The sequence below is a fragment of the Mytilus edulis genome, chromosome 2 (assembly GCF_963676685.1).
Source record: "Mytilus edulis chromosome 2, xbMytEdul2.2, whole genome shotgun sequence".
Classification (NCBI taxonomy): domain Eukaryota; kingdom Metazoa; phylum Mollusca; class Bivalvia; order Mytilida; family Mytilidae; genus Mytilus; species Mytilus edulis.
The window spans coordinates 18,991,271-19,004,162 of NC_092345.1; positions in this window are offsets into that span (position 1 = coordinate 18,991,271).

The window sequence follows — 12,892 nt, forward strand, 5'->3', positions numbered from 1 at the left end:
AAACATTGATTGGTGTAATAATTATAGGCTGTAAATTTTTCAAGAACTATGAGGGTCTGATGAGGTTTCCAGAGTACAGAATAGTAAGAACAAGAATGTGTCCTCAGTACACGAATGCCCCACTCGCACTATCATTTTCTATGTTCAGTGGACCATGAAATTGGGGTAAAATCTCTAATTTGGCATTAAAATTAGAAAGATCATATCATAGGGAACATGTGTACCAAGTTTGAAGTCGGTTGGACTTCAACTTCATCAAAAACTACCTCGACCAAAAACTTTAACCTGAAGCGGGACAGACGGACGAACGGACGAACGAACGAACGGACGGACGGACGGACGAACGGACGCACAGACCAGAAAACATAATGCCCTCTACTATCGTAGGTGGGGCATAAAAATGTGCAGAATGAATATAAAAAAAAAACAGAGAAAAGAATTTTTTTTAAAAGGGAAAAAGAAATAAAGAATAGAGGATATAAATGGGATGTTTGAATATAAAGAAAAGAGAATAATGGACAAAATAGATAAAGAATACAGAAAAATGGTATGAAAAATAAAAAATAAAAGAAATAAAGGACCCCCATCCCGACCCTCATGTTAAAATATAATAGCAAGAGTTTGAAGCTTCACTTTTTCTTGACTCATTTGATGTAATGTCAAATATTGTTACTTGGTGATCATTACAGAATTTTGATTAAGATAGGATTTTATATGTTCTATTTCATAACATTTCAACATTATTGTCATTATATTCCATGAAATAAATTGAAAATATTTTATTTTTTTAAATAAATATGCAATATTTAATCCATACATCATTATTATTCATGTATCATAAATAAAGACAAGACACGCTGAAATGTCTCGCCTTCTATACTAATCATTGATATTATGTTGATAGTCCTAAGTATAAAGCTAAGCTTTATTACAACTGTCCAAAACTTAACATTAACCAAGATAACTAAACAAAGACCAATGAACCTTGAAAAAGAGGTCCAGGTCAGATGAACCATGCCAGGCAGACAGGTACAGCTAACAATGCCTCTATACAACATATATAGTTGACACATTACTTATAGTTTAAGAAAAATAGACCATACACCACATATCGTTGACATATGGCATATAGCATTAGATAAAAAGACCAAAACTCAAAAACTTAACTTTGACCACTGAACCATGAAAATGAGGTCAAGGTCACATGACATCTGCCCACTAGACATGAACACTTAACAATCATTCCATACAACAAATATAGTAGACCTATTGCATATGGAATGAGAAAAACAGACCAAAACACAAAAATTTAACTATAACCACTGAACCATGAAAATGAGGTCAAGGTCAGATGACACCTGCCAGTTGGACATGTTCACCTTACAGTCCTTCCATACACCGAATATACTAGCCCTATTGCTTATAGTATCTGAGATATGAACTTGACCACCAAAACTTAACCTTGTTCACTGATCCATAAAATGAGGTCGAGGTCAAGTGAAAACTGTCTGACAGACACGAGGACCTTGCAAGGTACGCACATATCAAATATAGTTATCCTATTACTTATAATAAGAGAGAATTCAACATTACAAAAAATTTGAACTTTTTTTTCAAGTGGTCACTGAACCATGAAAATGAGGTCAAGGACATTGGACATGTGACTGACGGAAACTTCGTAGCATGAAGCATCTATATACAAAGTATGAAGCATCCAGGTCTTCCACCTTCTAAAATATAAAGCTTTTAAGAAATGAGCTAACGCCGCCGCCGTAGCCGCCGCCGCCGGATCACTATCCCTATGTCGAGCTTTCTGCAACAAAAGTTGCAGGCTCGACAAAAATCAGACTAAATAGTGTATTTCTTATTTTATGCTTACAATCAAATTAATGTTTTCATCATAAACCTATTCTTGAATTTTAAATCAACCCTAAAATGTGTCTGCATCTTTAAAAGAAATTAAGAATGACCCTTCTTTATATATATTGACATATATATATGGAGATGTGGTATGATTGCCAATGAGACAAGTCTTCACTGAAGTAAAAACAAAGTGGATGTAAGCAATTATAGCAACCATACAGCCTCCAACAATCGAGAAAAAACGACTATGTATAGTATGCTATTAGAAACATGAAAGAATTCAATTGGGAAAACTCACAGCCTACTGAACAAAACAATTTACGGAAATCAAATATGACAGATATGAACCAACGGCAATCACCGAACTACAGGCTCTTGGGACATGCACATAAAGAAAGTGGAATTTTGTGGATGATTAAACATGTTTGAGGACGTCAGCCCTTCCTAACATGTGACAATGGTGTAACAGTTCAACATAAGAACAAATCAAAACAATCGGCTGAAAAGGACTCAAACATCTAATTGATACCAAACAGAGAAAAAACATCTAATATAAACTTAGACTGGACGTGAGTGATAGTTATTTGCATATCTTTTCCGTGTGCATTTTTATTTTCTGCTGCTAAAAGGCTTTAAGATGGTTTTAATCTTTTAAATTTCTGATTTGTCGATAATGTGTATAAAATTACTCCCCGGATTTTGCTCTCAGCAGTTTTTCTTATTCCAATTTCTGTTGTTCCTTATGTTATTATAACTTATATATACTGTCGATACTGCAAACACTACTGTTTCGATCCCTCTTCACCAAAACTCTCAGTTATTCAAGCCTGTATCTTTATCTTTAATATTTCATGTTCTGGTAATTCACTTCCTACAACGTGGTGGAATTACTCTCAGGGGGAATTTCAAGCTTTTTTTTTATCAGAATGTCTACCTCATCATTCCTTTAAAGTCTCCATACTCTGGTATCTAAAGTATTCAGATATCGAAACCTTTTATATTTAGCTTTTTAATACGTTTCTTAACGTCTAGAATAAGATTGTTTAATGGTCCAGTTAGACTCGAGAAATCCAATAGAACATTAACTACTAGTATCTTGAAAAGTTCAAGCTTTCTGATGGCATGGTATTATTGTTGTACTTCTTAGGACTCTTCATCATCAACCATATGTGTATAGAACTGAAGAGTATATGTCAGTCTGAAATGATGTCATATCGCCATGTTGATTTTGGAGGACTTTGTATATTTCTGAGTACTGATACATGATAAATGAAATGTTATTTGTTTATGGTTGTCTGTGTTGAGGATATGTTAGTATGCGGTTTCATATTGAATGGATGTTCATGCTGCAGTAGGACAACTGTACAGTACAACTGACCATATATCATCTACCAGTTTTGACACTGTACTCCTATGAAAAAGACAAGACGTACACACAGGAGTCATGTTGTTCTAGGATAATATATGTTCATCTGAAACTTTAAATGGTAGGTTAAGAATATTGAAGATGTAGGTTTGTTTCAAATGAGTTTCTGTGTATCTAAATACTCATGTATGACATACGGCATATCCCCCAAGTTGTTCATCTAATAGGATGAAAATGTTTTATATTGAAAACGCAACTCGTTCATTATCATGTTTATATGGCAGGTTTTATTTTGAATTAGAACTATCAGTTTGAGAGTTCGATGTCATACAAAATACCTAAAATATTAAAGCAGTTGATATATCTTAATTTTCAAAAATAATGACAAACAGTTCCATATTAGCCTTATTCGTCCGTTACGTCAGTTTAGAGAGTCTATAATAACTAGTAAACTAATTTTAAACTTAAACATTCATCTTTTAAATCTGAACAGCATCTCACAGACTGAACAATACATTATTGTTTATATCGATTAGACAGTTGGTTTTCCCGTTTGAATAGTTTTACACTAGTAATTTTTGGGGTCATTTATAGCTTGCTGATCGGTGTGAGCCCAGGCTCCATGTTGACGACTGTACTTTTACTTTTACCTATGATGGTTTACTTTTATAAATTGTGACTTGGATGGAGAGTTGTCTCATTGGCAATCATACCACATCAACTTATATCTTTTTAATCATATTCAGTCTTCCAGTCATTTCTCGGAATTATTTACTGCGGCAAATTCAGTACTGTTCAGACAATTCGATTAAGATCGGTATAGTCTATATACATATATAGAGATTATCTGTTTTTACCTGAACAAAACAACAACATGCTGGATTGTTGAAATAGCAAATTAACAGTACTGTATTCACTGCAGCCCAATTGTCTGAAAGGCAATAAATTCCCATCAAGAAAACATATGAACCATATAATTTGGAACTGTTGTTCGTCTGATTTCCGTGTGGAGAGAGGGTGCAGACAAGGGAAACCGTTGATTCTTGACCTTTTCTTGCTATTCGCATTTTTGTAAGAAATGGTGGTGAGATAAGGGTATTACAAAAAGGCAATATGACCTGTTCAACACATCAACTATAAGAGGATAACAACAGAACACTGCAGTGCAACAACAAAAAACGACAATACAACATATATAGAAACGAACTATTAGATAAAGACTGCAATGTTCCTGACTTTGTGTAGGACATTTCAAGAAACAAGAGTGCACACGCTGACATGTCTCGCCTTCTTTACTAGTCATTGATATTATGTTGATAATCATAATTATGAATACAACTATCACATAACTAAACAAAATCTAAGAAAATGAGATGAAGGTCATATGAACCAAGCAAGAAATACATGTAGTTTAAACATATTTTATTGTTCAAAACAAATGGATTAGACACAAGTTTTTCAACTTAGTTCCGTCTTCTCCATAATATACATGAATATACATTATATTTATATAGCACATTACATAAATTTGTATTTTTCTAATAAGCATGAAGGCATGAAAAATAATTAAATAAATCACAACTATTGTTATTGTAATATTTATACACAAAAAATAATAGAAACGGCTCAATGGATATCAAACGTTCTTATTTTGAGTAATCAAACACACCCAAACGATCGGACTAAAGGGACACACCAACTGTTACTAGTGTGTTTATCAACGACTTTCTATAGTATTTACCTGTATAAGTTGTAAAAGTAACATGCAATATTGTGAATATATATAATTGTGATACGGACATTAAATTCTGACTTTAAAAATGCGGATAAAGGGATGACAAGAACATAGATGTAATGTAAGTATCGTTTTTGTATTAACTTCAATAATTGAAATCCATTGAGGCGAAACATTATGTTAACCGTTATGCCCGCGTCACACTGTCCCGATTTTTATATACGATGGACACCCGAATGCGAAAATTGTAAGTTCGTACGAAGTTGGTCCCGATCTCGTTAAAATACAAAAAAGTGACCGAAGCAAGTACGATGAATAACGAAGTCTATACGATGGTGCCGAAATTATATACGATAGCAAAAGATGGACATACGAAGGTTAACCGAAGACGGGTATTAAGCATTATATCTCAGCCGAAGCCTACACGATGGATCACGAAGGCTACACGATGGGTTACGAAGGCTACACGATGGATTACGATGTCTAAAAGACGTCGTGTACAGCTTACGATGCATTTAAATTATATGCCGAAGGTATCACGCGTTTTAAATTGTTTGATCAATATTGAATATATATTATATTGTACATTTAATTTCTGGTTTAATCATAAGACGGAAGATCGTGGGCTTGAAGGGGTAAAACAGAATTTCGACAACATATCGTTTCTGTACAAGTCTGCCATGCATGGCGGGAAATCGATCTTTTTGTCTAATTCTTATAAAACTTAGTTTATTATCCCCTCGCCTACTACATGTAAGTTGCGTGTAGATAAAATTGTTATGGACACTCTAGAACCAAAATGCTGAAAACTTGGTATGGTGCTACTCGTTAATAATGTTTTAAGCGCTATTGACTTTAAAGTTCAAAGGTCAAGGTCACAGTGGCAGTTGTAATACAAGGCAATATCACTCTTGTGGACACTCTAAAACCAATATGCTTCAAAAGATTTTAACCACATTTAGTATATTGTTCCTCCTTGTAATGATCTGACCTTTTTTACGTTCAAGGCCAAAGGTCAAGGTCATGCAGATGGACTTGTTTTTTCTCCTTGAAATAGCATAATACACAGGAAATTGGTTGCTCATTTTTTTTACCTGCTTGTTCTAAAGACAATATTAAAGGTATTTCCAGTTACTGAATGTTTTTGTTGATTTCTAAAAAAATAGTTTATGCATCAAATATGCATATTCAATTTACCATTTTCTGCATGTGTCATATACAAATATAGTGTCCATATTTGTCCCCAATATGTTACGTACGAGGGGATGCCACGCTCGGCATTGCCTTGTTTGAACTGTAAAATGTGTGCACTAGTCTGAATAATCACCCATAATTATGCCCATATTTACTGATCTATCTTAAAGGTAAGGTAATGGGTTCGTTGATCCCTTTTATTAAAAAAAGAGCTCTTTCCAGGAGAATATCATAATAATATAGACAAAAGGAAGGATGTTGGGGAAAGCAACAAATGCGGCAAAATATGACATATAGAAAACGAAACGGTTATGGAGTAAACATTCGTGTGACGACAACTCAGACGATACATAAAAAATCAGAATAATGAAAAAAAGTTGGTTTCCCTATATACGTGTACCTGTAGTGTTGGTGTACGAGGCGCGTTTATGATTTTCATTATGTTACTTGATATGAAAAATTGACAAAAAATAATAGTTTACTTGTAAAAGTAAATCCTGAGCCTGTAATAGCTGCTCTTCTTGTTCCATTTGAATAAATAGAAACAACGCTGTCGCCTTTCTTGTTCTCATAGAATCATATGATATGAGCTCCATGTTTTGTGAACGTCTGTCTTAACTGTCGTATAAGACTGACCAGTGCATATCGCGCATGGCACTTTAAATGTATTTTAGTGCGAAAATTAACTTACATTTAGCTGAATTCATTGCCGTCGTAGTTCCATCTTGTCGCCTTCGTACTTTTATTCGATGGCAACACGACGGGATTACGAGGTCTTTACGAAGTCGTGTTGCCATTGTAAGACCTTCGGGTAGCTTCGTGATTCATTCGTGTAGACATCGTAATGTCAGAACTGCCCGATGGAAACGATGGAAACACGAATGCAATACGATGTTCAAAGATGCATTCCCGGTGACATTACGATGGTGAGGATGGTGATACGAACTGAATACGAACCCTCAACATCGGACGCACCTTCGGGAATTTTTTATCATGTTAAAACATTTAGAACCCTTCCCGAAGTTGTCCCCGAAGGCTAGAAAAAGTGGCCGATGGTTCTACGATGGTTAAAGATGGCACTACGAATAGCCCGATCTGGATACGATCAGTCCCGATTTTGAAAATTTCCATAATCGTGTTGCCATCGGCGTAAAAATCGGGACAGTGTGACGCGGGCATTATGAACAACAAATCGATCATTCGAACAATGCATCGTCTGTACTGTAGACTAGTAAATAAAACAATAACCAGCAAGGTTGTTATCAGAGTGAGAAACGTTGAGTTTCTTTTATATATTTATGTACAGCAGAAAATATTACAAAATTGTCTTTTGTATCTAAGTTGTCATTACCAAACAATAACAAATCAATTGTAACAGGAATGTCCAAGTGGGTCAGTTCAGTAAGCATGACATTTCTTTGCGATGCAAATTTATTACAATATAATAAATAGTGTTCAACACTTTCACTAGTGTACCCACATGCACAATATACATCATGTACTAAATTGGCCTTGTTTAAATCTGCGCTAAGTGCACTGCACTTGTTGCGTAGCCTTGCATGTAATATAGATAGCAGTCTATCTCCATAAAAATAGTACCTAGGAGGTTTTACATTATGAAAATACAGTTGTTGCAATTGTAACTTGAAAGAAGAGAAAGTAGGAATTTGACGAATATGCAAATCTAATTCATTCCACAATGTAATAGAAGATGGAAAAAAAGACTGTTGATAAACTGATAGACGATTCAATGGTATATTAATGTTATGTCTATTTCGCAGGTTATAATTATTAGTATCTGATACATACGGAGGAACCAATACTTGTAAATAATCCGGTGTTTGGTTATTTACAATTTTATAAAACATGGTCAGTTTTTTAACTTCCCTTCTGACACTTAATTTCTCCCATCCCGTCTCTCTATAAATAGATTTGATACTAGCATAACATGGTAAGCCGGTAACTATACGTGCAACTTCAATCTGAATCTTTTCTAACCTTTCGGAATTAATTTGCCCACAGTTGTCCCAAACTTCAGATGAATATTCCAAAATAGGACGAATAAAAATCATATAAATCTTTTCAAGATATTCCCTTTTTAGTCTAAATTTTAGTTTCCTTAGTACATTTACTTGTTTTGACGTCTTCTCTATCAGTTTATCAACATGTTTATTCCATTTACAGTCACTACTAAAAATAATACCTAAATGTTTATGTGTATCTACAGGAGCTATTGAGACTCCACCAAACTCAAAAGTAAGGACGTTCTGCATATTCCTAGTATTAAAAATCATGATATCTGTTTTATTAGGATTAAATTTTAGCATCCACTTTTCAGACCAATTTTGCAAATTATCTAAATCAATATTTATTAAAGTGCTGAGACTTGTAACATCGGGTGCAGTATGGCCAATAGATGTGTCATCAGCAAAAAGTCTACTGAACCCACTTAGATCATCTGCAATGTCATTTATGTAAATCAAAAATAATAATGGACCAAGTACCGACCCCTGGGGCACACCAGCTCTTAAACAGCCCAATGTTGATAGTGAATCTTTCATAACCACTCTTTGTGACCGTCCCGATAAGTAACTTTTCAACCAACATAATAAATCCCCTTTAATGCCATATTTTTCTAGCTTATATAAAAGACCTTTGATCCAAACTGTATCAAAAGCTTTACTTATGTCCACAAATGTTATACTAGTAAGTTGTTTGTCGTTTAGTGACTTTATAATATGGTTATACAACTCAATCAATTGATGGGTAGTAGAATATCCAGGAATGAATCCTGATTGAAACTTGTATAATAGATTATGTGAATGCAAATGATTAAAAATATTTTTAAAAACTATTTTTTCCAGAAGTTTGCTCACACAAGATAATAAAGAGACAGGTCTATAATTTGAGGGCAAAGATTTATCACCACTTTTAAATAATGAAATAACATGTGCAATTTCCCACTGGTTTGGGAATATTTTATCCCGTAATGACCTATTGAATAATAAACATAATGGTTTTGAAATTTGATTTCTGACAGCAAGTAACATTCTGTTGCTTATAATATCAGGCCCCACCGCTTTATCAACATCAAGTGTGGAAATCATATCGTGAACGTCTTGTTCACTAACTACAATCGATGACAGGAAATCAGCACAACGATCGTTAAAGGCCGGTAAGTCCTTATCTGGATTCTCCAAATTAGCTATAGAACAGAAATATTTATTCAAAATTTCAGACTTTTCAGAGCTCTCATATGCCAAATTATAATTTTGATTCGGATCCTTCAAAGGTGGTACGTCATGAACAGGCCTGTCGCTTTTAATGTGCATATTAATAATCTTCCAATACTGTTTCGGATTCGCTTGTTTGATTTCATCTAAATTTTCATTTAAACTGGCGTAAAAGTGTTTTTTAGCCTGCTTTTTCCTGTTATTTACTTTGTTTCGCTGTTGCATATAAATAGAAATACATGTACACCTCACAATCATTCAAAACACTAAGCATAGTTGACTTATTGCCTATAGTTTCTAAGAAACTGACCTAACCATTAAAACTAAACATTGGCCAATGAACCATGAAAAATGAGGCCAAGGTCAGATGACACCTAGCAGTTGGACATGTACACCTTACAGTACTTCCATACACCGAATATACTAAAAAAAAATATGATGCATATGTTTTTTATAACTAAATGGATAGTTTTCATCATTAAACTTATGTAGCTACACTTTTTCTGAAGAAAATTCTTTAATTTGTCCACATTTAGAAGAAGTTTTACTTTTTTTAATTGCTTGCTTTCAGGAAGCAATTCGCCGACATATTTTCAGTATGCAAAGTGACCTTAGCGTGGCCCGTCTCGTAAAAATCCGATGATAGCAATACGCATGGATCTGTCATTAAAATAAACAATTATCTGATTGTACATGTTAAAAACGTGCTCAATATCCATGCTTCTTTGTTGATCATTTACTATAAGGTGACAATCGGTAAACTACGGCTTCAAATACGACAACTAAGAAGTTGTAATTTTTTCACCTAATAACAGAGAGAAAAGAAAAAATGACAATTATACGACATATTTGCGTAAAAATATGATAAAATCGTGCACAGAAGACTTAGTTTATGATTCATTCATGCACTGGTTCAAGAGTTGGATTAACATTATTTTTCACCAGTGACTCGTTTCATATGACTTTTAGAAGTGAGCAAACGCTGCCGCCGTAGCCGGATCACTATCCCTTTGTCGAACTTTCTGCGACAAAAGTCGCAGGCTCGACAAAAATGGTGAACAGGGAAATATTTTTCATCGGCTCATACTAGAATTAAAAAAAAGTGGTAGCAATTCATTGCAACCAACACATAAAGAGAGATGAAAACAAGCTGTTATTCCTTTTGGTATTATTATTTTCTACTGGCCAGCAAGGTTCAAACAACATCTATACTATTGTAAACCAAGGTGCTGTACCACCTAATTTTGTAGCGGGAAAAAGGTTGTGGGAATTTGCAAAAGATACACTTGTGTTGTACCAAGGTTTAAAAATCTCTAAAGCTATGTTGGTTTAAATATAAAAGTATTCATTATAGTTTGGATACAAACGCTCTTCGCTTTAAAATGAACATTAAAATTGAGAATGGAAATGGGGAATGTGCAAAAAAGACAACAACCCGACCATAGAAAAAAAAAACAACAGCAGAAGGTCACCAACAGGTCTTCAATGTAGCGAGAAATTCCCGCACCCGGAGGCGTCCTTCAACTGGCCCCTAAACAAATATATACTAGTTCAGTGATAATGAACGCCATACTAATTTCCAAATTGTACACAAGAAACTAAAATTAAAATAACACAAGACTAACAAAGGCCAGAGGCTCCTGACTTGGGACAGGCGCAAAAATGCGGCGGGGTTAAACATGTTTGTGAGATCTCAACCCTCCCCCTAAACCTCTAGCCAATGTAGAAAAGTAAACTCATAACAATACGCACTTTAAAATTCAGTTCAAGAGAAGTTCGAGTCTGATGTCAGAAGATGTAATTAAATTAAATTCAATTAAACTGACTGAAAGATTATGATTTCATCATATGAACATCAGGCACAATCCTTCCCGTTAGGGGTTTAGTATCATACCATCATAACATATATGAGAATAACATAACTCGTGTCATGCCAACAACTGGTTTTTAAATGAAAGTGTTTAGTTCCGATGCAAAGACCCTATAAGTGAATCAATATTAACGCCAAAATATGCAATCTTTAATTACCTGACAACAGTATCGTAACTATATCCTTTCTTAATAAGTATATTTAAAGGTTTTGTTAGCTTCTGAGGTGAATACTGACATTTTTGTGCTTTATAAAGAATATTTCCATAAAAAAATGGATGTGAAATACCTGAACGTATAAGAAGTCTTCATGTTGAGCTATATTTACGAATGATGGTCTTATACCGATGATAAAATTTAGTAAATGTTTTGACTAGTTTTTGATATCGAAAACCCTGGTGTAATAATTTTTCAGTAATACATAAATTTATCTCGTTAAAATCTAAAACATTGTTACATACACGAGCGAATCGTACAAGTTGAGATATATAAACACCGTAAGAAGGTGACAAGGGAACGTCACCATCTGAGAATGGATAATTAACGATAGGAAATGAAAAATCATCTCGTTCATCATAAATTTTAGTATTAAGCTTTCCGTTAATGATATAGATATCAAGATCGAGGAAAGGACAGTGGTCATTGTTAGTAATAGCTTTATTTAAAGTAAGTTCAACAGGATAAATTTCTTTAGTATACATACTGAAGTCGTCATTATTGAGAGCAAAAATATCATCCAAATATCTAAAAGTATTATTAAATTTGTCTATCAGATGTTGTTTCGATTGGTCTTTGCTGATTTTTGTCATCTATTGTAACTCATAGCAATACAAAAACAGGTCCGCAATAAGTGGTGCACAGTTAGTCCCAATTGGAATTCCGATAACCTGACGATATACGGAATCTCCAAAGCGAACAAAAATGTTATCTAGTAAAATTTCAAGGGCATATATAGTATCAAAGCATGTCCAATTGACATAGTTTTTTTGTTTATTGCTACTAAAAAATGACCTAAAAGAGTTTGAACATATATATTCACATTCTGACTTTTTAAATGCCCATTTTATTAGGTGTGTGAATTTTTTCATAATCTGACTGTGAGGCAATGTGGTATAAAGGGTAGAGAAATCAAAACTTTGAACAGATTCAAAATCACCAATATAAGCATGCAATTTATCAAGTACTTCCAACGAGTTTTTGACACTTCAAAAGTAATTAATTCCACTATTTTCGAAGGCCTTATTTGAACAAATTATTATCAGGTTTTTGATTGTATCAAGTGAACTGGTAAGAAGAATAGACAATTTAGTAGTGGAAAAATGGCTTGAAGACGAAATAAATCTATACTTGTAAGGTGTTTTGTGTAGCTTAGGAAGCCAATACATAGTTGGGACTTTCATTGTATTTGGTTCTGCTTGTAAAGCGGTAGCTAAAAGTTTATGTTTGTTACAGATGTCGTTTTCTGAGAAAAAAAACTTTTCCAGAAAAACAAAGATGTCAATTGTAAACAATATGTTTACAAGATGTGTTTGAGAGAGCGTCCTATATAGATAAAAATAAAGATTATTTTGAGATATCATGCAGATGGAATCTTAAGAATACAAAGGAAGAGTCGTGGGTGACATTGTCCGT